The following is a 10,000-nucleotide window of genomic DNA, read 5'->3' as shown; positions in this document are numbered from 1 at the left end:
CCTGGAGCTGCTCGAGTTTCTGCTCTTTAATGTGAAATCCCCCGACGTGTCCGCAGACGTTAGACTTTGAGCTTCGGCCTGAATCTCCAGCGACGCCGTTGTTTGATTCTTCGCTCGACTGGGTGAATTTTCTGCTCCTCTACATGTTCTGGACTTCAAAGCGCTGCTGGGAGACGCGCGAGCGCGCGGCAGGAATATATGAAATCCATCCACACGGTCGCCTCGCCGCCGTCCGTCCATTTCACAGAGTCTTCAGAGCGGAGCGGCCGCTGTCAGAGAGACGCTGCTGGACAGAAGCCTCAGTGGACGCTCCTCCAGGCGAGGTCACGTGACCTGCAGGCGGCGTCGTTAGCTCTGCAGGTAGAATTTGGAGGTTCTTCCCGTTCACCTCAACTCAAGTGCAGGACCAGGTGTGTCCTCATCAGTCAGGTAAAAATCACCTCTGGAGGCTCCTGAACGCCTCATTGAGGTTTCGCTGCTCCTGATTCGACCTGAACACTCAGAATCAATAAACCTTTATTGATCCGTGAGGGGAACGACAGGTGAGCACACCTGTGTGTTTGTGGAGAGCTGAAGGTGAAGAGTTCAGACCTGAGGCAGCAGCTGATGCTGAAATCTGATTGGTCCTTCACTTCTGCCTTATTATTCTTTAACCTCAATAAAAACAGGTGTGTGTGTGTGTGCGTGCTTGCGTGCGTGCGTGCGTGCGTGCGTGTGTGTGTGTGTGTCTGTGTGTGTGTGTGTGTGTGTGTGTCTGTGTGCGTGTGTGTGTGTGTGTGTGTATGTGTGTGTTCACTCTCATATAAACCTGATCTTCCAGTCGGCTGTACTCTGATCGCTCCGTGTCCCAGTTCTCAGGGAAACCTCCCCGCGTCCCACAATGCATCAGGATACAGATGACGGCGCCCGGCTGCTCCTCACTCCATCTCTTCTTCTTCTCTTCTTCTTCTCAGCAGGTTTCTAAACAGAGGAGCTAATCAACACTTGGAGTTTGGACTTCTTCTCTTCCTGGATTTGGACATGTCCCCCCTCTGATTGGCTCTCCTGTCAAGCTGCTTGTGATTGGACAGTCCTGAATTCGAGGCACAGAATTGAAGGTACAGACTGATTTTTGTCTGTGTGTGTTTGTCGCAGAGCTTTGCTCCTAAAAATGTCTTTTCATCAGGAACAGACGATCAGCTCGACCGAGTTCGTCCTGTCACCTTCACTGTGTTCAGGGTCAAACTAATCACTGATACAAGACAAGAGTTTCAATTTATTTTCAATTTAACAGAAATTCTGTCAAAAAAACACCAAAATGACCCAACAGGTCAAAAATAACCCTGAAAATCCATTTTCTTTATTTCCATCTCCAGGAAATAGTCTGTTCCCAGGAGACGCTTCCAAACTTAAGTTCATGTAATGATTGAACTTGCAGTGTGTGTGTGTGTGTGTGTGTGTGTGTGTGTGCGTGCGTGCGTGTGTGTGTGTGTGTGTGTGTGCGTACGTGTGTGCGTGCGCGTGTGTGTGTGTGTGTGTGTGTGTGTGTGAGTGAGTGAGAAATTAATGAGTAAACACTGGAGGATGTGTATAGTGTGTGTGCTTCAGGGGTTGTGGGTTTGCTACAAAGGGTGTGTGTGTGTGTGTGTGTGTGTGTGTGTGTGTAGTAAAGTTAACTGCGCCAACATAAAGAGAGTTTTCCCAGCTTGCCTTGGGGCAGTGCAGGGATCACGTAGGAGAAGTGGAGGTTAAAGACCTGCTTGAACTTAAAAACACACACATTTGATATTCTTCACGATAAGACCTTCACACACACACACACACACACACACACACACACACACACACACACACACACACACACAGTCCATTTGCGTGTTGCAGCTTGTGGTTGAGCTGCAGAGTGAATCCAGTGTGAATAGTAAAGACTGTTGTTCTGCTTCATGTCTGAAAGGTCCGATAATCATTTCTCTCAGCCCTGAAATCATGAGCACACACAGGTTTGACTCGTCACTCGATGGTCAAAGGATTTTCCTGATGTTTACACTTTTAAAGGCTCACGCTCAGCGGCAGCAGACTGAATGAGAAGGTGAGCGTTGATGCTGACTGGTGACGTCACTGACTGATGATGTCATCACAATCCCTTTGCACATCCGTTGAGACGTACGCGATCAGCCTGCCGGCGTTCTGCTCATATGGGAACACTCGCTAATCAGCACATTAATTAATAATTAAGTCACTTAACGAGCTCATTAGCCTAACAGGTTGTGTGTGATACATCATCAGGTGCTTCCTGTTCCTGTAGTTCCCCGTAAGCACAGATGATAGCACTTTTGACAGGTGTGTTACACCTGATGGGTGTCTGCCGAGACACCAGCTTCACCTGGAAAGCGAGGACGTCCTGACGTGACAGTGAAGACGTGTCGTCTGCTGTTTGAGGACGTGCACGTCTTTCAGGTTCCAGAGTTGGCGGCTGCAGAATGCCGTGTCGGCGTGTGTGTCGTTGTAGCAGGCTGGTGTTTCTGCGTGTCGTGTTTTTCTGACCGTCAGATCAGAAAAACACCTCCATCGTCTGTGTCTGCAGACGCCGGACAGGAAGTGGCGTTCAGGTCTGCGTGTTCTGAGCCGAGCGTCGGGCCTCTCAGCTTTCGCAGATTGAGGATTGAGCTCGACGGCGGCGGCGGTGGCGTCCTATTTTTACATCGGCTCGTCGACGCCCGCCGAGAGCAGCTTTGATATCTGCCTCCTCGCCACACTTTGACTTTCTTCTTCTCTGCTCTGAATCTGCGTCCGTCTGCGTCTCTTTGTCGTCTCAGTTTACGGGTGTTTCATGGCGGTGACAGCAGAGGAGAGCGCCGCACATTAAATCAGTCAGGAAACATCAGACAGACGCCACCTGATGTTTCTGTCGCTGGTGTAGCTTTGTTTGAGGAGGAGAGACGAGAGATGTGATTGGACGAGAGGTTCGGAGATCAGCGGTGTCTGGAGAAGTCTCATCTCCAAAATCATATAAAAACAGCCGTCCACTGATGAAGAGCGTGAGCGTCCTCTGATCACCTGACGCTCACCTGACGCAGACGGTCACACCTGACGCTGTTCTGAGGTCAGCTGCTGGTTCTCTTCAGCCGCCTCATGAGTTAAGGACAAACTGCTGCTCTGTCTGGACAGACGTCGTCAGAATTAAATCCAATCATTATCATCGTTACATTGAACATACTGAGCCGAGAGCGGAGCCGTCTGATTGGACGAAAGGACGACGTGACCGGACGTGAATATCATCACGGTTCAGGGACGAGCAGTGGACGGACGGATTGATGCCTTCAGTGTCTCACAGTGATCTGAAGTGTGGACGAAGAAGAAGAAGAAGAAGAAGAGTTTGTTCTTTCTTCTTCTCTGGTGGTCTGAGATTTGGGTCACTTCCTGCTGTCGTCCCAGCACAACCTGATTCGAGCAGAAATAAATATGAGACTGAAGAGTTTTTCTTTCTTCTTCTCCTCTCATATGTCAGTCGGCTGCTTTCACTGTCACTAACACACACACACACGCACGCACGCACACACGCACATACACGCACGCACACACACACACACTCTCTGTCAGTCACTCCGTCTGTTTTGCTGTTATTTCCACGAAGTGCTCTCTTTCTGTCACATTGTTTTTTTCTCACAATGATTTCTGGGTAATTAGACCCCCCCCCCCCCCCCTCTCTCCGTTGCTGGTCCTTGTCTCTCCCCCCCCCCCCCTCTCTCTCTCTCTCCGTTGCTGGTCCTTGTCTCCCCCCCCCCCCCCTCTCTCTCTCTCCGTTGCTGGTCCTTGTCCCCCCCCCCCCCCCCCTCTCTCCGTTGCTGGTCATTGTCTCTCCCCCCCCCCCCCCCTCTCTCTCTCTCCATTGCTGGTCCTTGTCCCCCCCCCCCCTCTCTCTCTCTCTCTCTCTCTCTCTCTCTCTCTCTCTCCGTTGCTGGTCCTTGTCTCCCCCCCCCCCCCCCTCTCTCTCTCTCTCTCCATTGCTGGTCCTTGTCCCCCCCCCCCCTCTCTCTCTCTCTCTCTCTCTCTCCATTGCTGGTCCTTGTCCCCCCCCCCCCCCCCTCTCTCTCTCTCTCTCCGTTGCTGGTCCTTGTCTCTCCCCCCTCTCTCTCTCTCTCTCTCTCTCTCTCTCTCTCTCTCTCTCTCTCCGTGCTGGTCCTTGTCTCTCTCCCCCCCTCTCTCCCCCCCCCCCTCTCTCTCTCTCTCTCTCTCCCCCCCTCTCCCCCCCCCCCCCCCCCTCCCCCCTCTCTCTCTCTCTCTCTCTCTCTCTCTCCGTTGCTGGTCCTTGTCTCTCTCCCTCTGGTTTGACGGACAGATGACTGTGAGGTGCAGCGTCTGTCGTCTTCTTGTCTCTTCACACGTCTGTTCCTGGAGGTGTGAAACGTCGTCTCTCTGTACGTGCAGCTCGTGTGAGTGTGACATATGTTCATTAGCTGTTAATTAATCTAAAGATGTGAAATAGAGATTTCAGAGATCGGGATCAACACGAGTCTCCTCAGCGTCTGAAGCGCAGTAGAAGAAGAAAATGGAGTGACTCTTCACTTCAGTCATCAGTTTCAGTTCAGACGCAGCACAGAACTCACTCCACTTCACTCCACTTCACTCCACTTTACTTTACTTCACTTCACTCCACTTTACTTTACTTTACTTTACTTTACTTCACTTCACTTCACTTCACTTCAATTCACTTCACTTTACTTTACTTTACTTTACTTTACTTCACTCCACTTCACTCCACTTCACTCCACTTTACTTTACTTTACTTTACTTCACTTCACTTCACTTCACTCCACTTTACTTTACTTTACTTCACTCCACTCCACTTCACTCCACTTTACTTTACTTTACTTTACTTCACTTCACTTCACTCCACTTTACTTTACTTTACTTTACTTCACTTCACTCCACTTTACTTTACTTTACTTGACTTTACTTTACTTCACTTCACTTCACTTTACTTTACTTTACTTTACTTTACTTTACTTTACTTTACTTTACTTCACTTCAATTCACTTTACTTTACTTTACTTTACTTTACTTTACTTTACTTTACTCCACTTCACTCCACTTCACTCCACTTTACTTTACTTTACTTTACTTCACTTCACTTCACTTCACTTCACTCCACTTCACTCCACTTTACTTTACTTCACTTCACTCCACTTTACTTTACTTTACTTTACTTTACTTCACTTCACTTCACTTCACTTCACTCCACTTCACTCCACTTTACTTTACTTCACTTCACTTCACTTCACTCCACTTTACTTTACTTTACTTTACTTTACTTTACTTTACTTTACTTCACTCCACTTTACTTTACTTTACTTTAGTTCACTCCACTTTACTTTACTTTACTTTACTTTAGTTCACTCCACTTTACTTTACTTCACTTTACTTTACTTTACTTTACTTTACTTCACTTTACTTTACTTTAGTTCACTCCAGCTGATGTCTGCACACAGCTGCTAAAGTTAGCGTTAGCTCTGCCACAGGCTGAAGGAGCTTCAGTCGACTCCTGTGGCCCCGCCTCTCCAGATAACACTGACCAATTGAAAGGAATTTGTCCCTGGCAGGATCCTGTAGGAATCCACGTTTCCAGTGATCTGATTGGTCAGTCGTGGGCTGTTTTAACCCTGGTTAGCATGGTGACCGCAATCGTGGTTAAAAGTGAGGCGGTTTCATGATGTCAGTAACTGGCAGACGACTCGCTGACCTGCTAATCTGTCCGTGATACAGACCAGCTGTCACACACACACACACACACACACACACACACACACACACACACACACAGACCTCCCCTCCTGTAATCTGATTATCTGAAGTGGACGATCTGCAGCCGTTTACTTTTCCAAAAGGAATAAATTCACATTGTTATAACACAATAAAACAGACCTGCAGTGTGTGTGTGTGTGTGTGTGTGTGTGTGTGTGTGTGTGTGTGCGTTTGTGTGATTGGTTTGTTCAGATGGCTGTGATTGGTTAATTCTGCTACATGTGATGTGTCACCGTTCTGGACTCTGATTTGGACCAAAGTTGAAAACACAGTGTAGTTTCTGAGCGATTGTCTCCAGGTATTAGCCACATCCATTTCAGAGTTTGACGACTGGAATCCACTTTTAGCCAAAAAGCCTTAAAAGTCGAGTGCAGAGTGACTGATGATAGGATGTGAGAAACACTCACGATGGACAGAAACTTTGTCCAACAATGAAGACACGTCCGCTGCCTTCATCACGTTTGTGAGTTTAAAGCATTTTGATGATCTTCTTCTACTTTCTGACATTTTTTGGAGTTTAAACACGAATATTAATAAAAGTCAAATGAAAACATCTCAAGCAGCCTCGTAGGAGTTGGTGTGAAAAGCATCTGACGAGTGATTTTTGGGGTGTTTGGTGACTCTCGGCCTGTCAGAGGAAGGTGCCGCTTGGCATCGCTTCCTCCGTCGTAGCGACGCAGGACAGGAGGAGGAGGAGGAGGAGGAGGAGGAGGAAGATCCAAGACGGAGAAACTGAAGCGAAGCAGCATTTGGTGTTTTGGGTGCAGAGGAGTGTTTTTATTTGGCAGGATGAAAAGTGAGATTTAAAGCTGTCAGTAAAACCAAAATTTGGCAAGAACCAGTTTTATCTGTCGGCGGCGTCGGAGCCAAGAGGGTCAGCAAAGAAGTGAAGATGAAGACGAAGACGACGCCTGTCCGAGCAGCCGAGAGAAGCGTTCACTTCGCCGTCAGCTGTTCACCACTCACTGTCAATATTTCCTCTCGTTCTGTGAGATTAAAACAAACAGCCAGTCCGTCTTTGGAAGTGAGCTTCAGTGTTTGGAGGCAGATGTGAGGCTGAGACCAGAGTCTTCGTCTTCATCGCGTCCTTAGTTTGTACTGAAGACGAAGGCGGAATGCTTCAGTTTTCCTCTTTAACAACAATCTGACAAGAACGGCAAGCTAAGCAAACAGTGAGGCTTCGTTCAGAGGATGACGTGGTGACAGATCCAGGATCGAGTGTCGGACGATTACATGTGAGTTAATGATGTTTAAAATAGAAGAACGGCGATTATTGAGTTTGATCGTTGAACTCGATCCCCAGAGTACATGTTGGCATCGTTTCTGTAGTCCACGGATAAGTTCAAACTTTACCTTTCTTTATCTTTGCATTCAAACTTTACGCTTCTTTACATTCAAACTTTGTGCTTCTTTACTTTCAAACTTTACGCTTCTTTACATTCAAACTTTACGCTTCTTTACATTCATGCTTTACACTTCTTTATTTTCAAACTTTACGTTTCTTTACTTTCAAACTTTACGCTTCTTTACATTCAAACTTTGCACTTCTTTATTTTCAAACTTTACGCTTCTTTACATTCAAACTTTACGTTTCTTTATTTTCAAACTTTACACTTCTTTACACTCAAACTTTACACTTCTTTACATTCAAACTTTACGTTTCTTTACTTTCAAACTTTGTGCTTCTTTACATTCAAACTTTACACTTCTTTATTTTCAAATTTTGCGCTTCTTTACATTCAAACTTTACGTTTCTTTACTTTCAAACTTTATGCGTCTTTACGTTCAAACTTTCCGTTTCTTTCGGTGTCAGTCAGCGTTGTGTTGTGGCCTTGCTGTGGTCCAGGTCTGGTTTGGTTTGTTAGGGTTCACATAAAATCCTGTTTTGTCTTAAATATCGGTTTTGTTGCCACAAACAGATCTTGAACGGTGGTCTCAGCACCACCATCTCCTCCGCCTGCTGATGGGAACCTCAGCTAATGTCCACGTACCCGTGATCTGAACTCCGTCACGTTGATACCTGTCGTAGAAACGTTGATGTGAAACGTTGAAGCGTGTCGGCGGTTTGCAGAAACTGTTGGTAGCTACGCGTTCTGTCACGAAGCTCTGTGTTGTTTGATTGACGTGAACGTGGCTCCACCCAGACATTTGACAGGTAAGAGGGGGGAGTCGGCTGCTCTCTCAGGTCAGGGATTGAGGGCAGGGGGATTATCAATGACGCCCCTTTTTATTGAGATTTCACAGCTGTCAGATATTCGTCATGTCAACAGTTCACGATGTCAGGATGTCTTTATTTTTGTCTTTGATGATTTCAGGTGAATCTGATCTCAGAGCAGTTCTTCTTCTGTTTTATGTGTTTTAAGTTTCTGATCAGGTGTTGTTCCACATACGTGATCTTTCATAATTTTTATGATAAAGAATCACCATACCATAAAGAACCTGAGCGTCAGATGGCAGCTCATTAGTGTTAAAGATGGTGGCTCCACCTCCTCCACCCGCCTGCAGCTGTAGGCTTTGACTGTTAAAGCTCCAAAAAACACGTTTCACGTCAGCGCTCCTGGTCTTTGCGTTAGCTTTAGCAAAATAGCTTCACACGAGCAGCACACAGCATCTGCTGGTCTTTGGCTGCAGACACAGACACACACACACACACACACACACACACACACACACACACACACACACACAGTCATATTGAGAAGTGGGGGTTTAAGGGCATTTTCCAGCCGGGGGGATGAAGGCTGGAGGGAAACGGGGAGGAGGGCGAATCTTATCGGATTTTTTCCAAAGACAGACGAACACAGCCCCACCCGGCCCTGCCAACTGCTCAAGGACACACACACACACACACACAGGAGGAGATTAACCCCTTCAGCCGTTTAAAGTCTCAGAATCGAGGCCACGTCCACAATAACTGTTTGTTTCCTGGACGTCCGGTCTGTCAGATCAAATCAGTGTTTACCCTCCAATCGATCATCGATCAATGACCTGATCGCAGACGTTAACACACACTCTGCAGCTTCAGTTGATACGAACCTTCAGGTTTATTACCTCAGAAAATCCTAATCGCGTGTGTGTGTGCATGTGTGCGTGCGTGTGTGTGTGTGTGCGCGCGCGCACGTGTGTGTGTGTGTGTGTGCGCGCGTGTGCGTGCGTGTGTGTGTGTGTGCATGTGTGCGTGTGTGTGCGTGTGTGTGTGTGTGTGTGTGCGTGTGTGTGTGTGTGCGTGCGTGTGTGTGTGTGTGTGTGTGTGTGTGTGTGTGTGCGCGCGCGTGTGTGTGTGCGTGTGTGTGTGCGTGCGTGTGTGTGTGCGTGCGTGTGTGTGCGTGTGTGTGTGTGTGCGTGTGTGTGCGTGTGTGTGTGTGTGTGTGTGTGTGTGTGTGTGTGTGTGTGTGTGCGCGCTGTTTGTCCCACTTCGGCCTTTTCTTCACCCTGAAAGTTTCTCCGTCTCCGTCTTTGTCCTGGTTTTCTGAGCGGCGCCTCGTCACTCGTCAGCTGTGTCTGACGGACGTTAAAGGAAGTGGACTCAGCGTTCGGGGACGTTTTTCCAGACGTCCTATTGGTCACTGGTCTTGAAGGTGGCCCACTTTGAGCAGGTATTATTCATTTGTGTCCCAAATTGGGAGTGGGCCGAAGCTCCTCGTCTGCCCCAGAAAACTGGAGCTGAGGAGACACTCGACTCCAAACGTTAGACGTGCTCCGTAATCACCTGGGAGCTGAAAAAAAGACGAAGGATCATCATCTGAAGGTGATCTTTCAGCGTCTCTGAAGTCCGGAGGGTCCGCTCTGTTTAAGCGTTCTCATTTTGTCAAGCGAGGGCTTAAGAGGCTCGATTGAGACGTTAAACGCCTCCTTCTGGAGCGTCTTCAGGGTCTCTCTGCTCCCTCTGAGTTTACACTCAGGTGCTCTTGAACGTCGGTCCTGTGAGCACGAGGACGGACAGACGGCGTGAAGACGAACGTCCGGCAGAGTTTGAGGTGTGTGGAAGGCGAACGTTGACCTCCATCAGAGATCACACACAGGTGATTCTTCACTGTCCAGGTGCTTTCACCTCCAAATGAAGCGCTCCTCCAGGAGCTCCTCACCTGGAGGACCCGCCCCGCCTGATGCACCTGTCCTCAGGTATCCTCAGACTGTCAGAGTTCAGACACGTTTGATCAAACTCTGGCCAAACGAAGCTGAGCGGCACCTCGCCGTCACACCACAGAAGAAGAAGAAG

General features: G+C 48.0%; 1 protein-coding gene across 4 annotated transcripts in view; it reads left to right on the top strand.

Moving 5' to 3' along the window:
* LOC143334973 (semaphorin-6D-like) overlaps window positions 1-10,000 on the top strand; it is a 112,750-nt gene that overhangs the window by 15,832 nt on the left and 86,918 nt on the right. For 2 of the 4 annotated variants that reach the window (XM_076754041.1, XM_076754046.1), the window contains exon 2: window positions 957-1,097. The gene's annotated coding sequence lies outside the window, so the exon portion shown is untranslated. Of the gene's footprint in view, window positions 1-953; window positions 1,098-6,184; window positions 7,017-10,000 lie in introns of those variants that run through there. The other 2 variants (XM_076754042.1, XM_076754043.1) reach the window with 2 other exon arrangements.

The sequence above is a fragment of the Chaetodon auriga genome, chromosome 17 (genome assembly GCF_051107435.1).
Source record: "Chaetodon auriga isolate fChaAug3 chromosome 17, fChaAug3.hap1, whole genome shotgun sequence".
NCBI classification, from domain to species: domain Eukaryota; kingdom Metazoa; phylum Chordata; class Actinopteri; order Chaetodontiformes; family Chaetodontidae; genus Chaetodon; species Chaetodon auriga.
The sequence above is the reverse complement of the archived record's forward strand: the minus strand, read 5'-3'. Positions and strand labels throughout refer to the sequence as shown.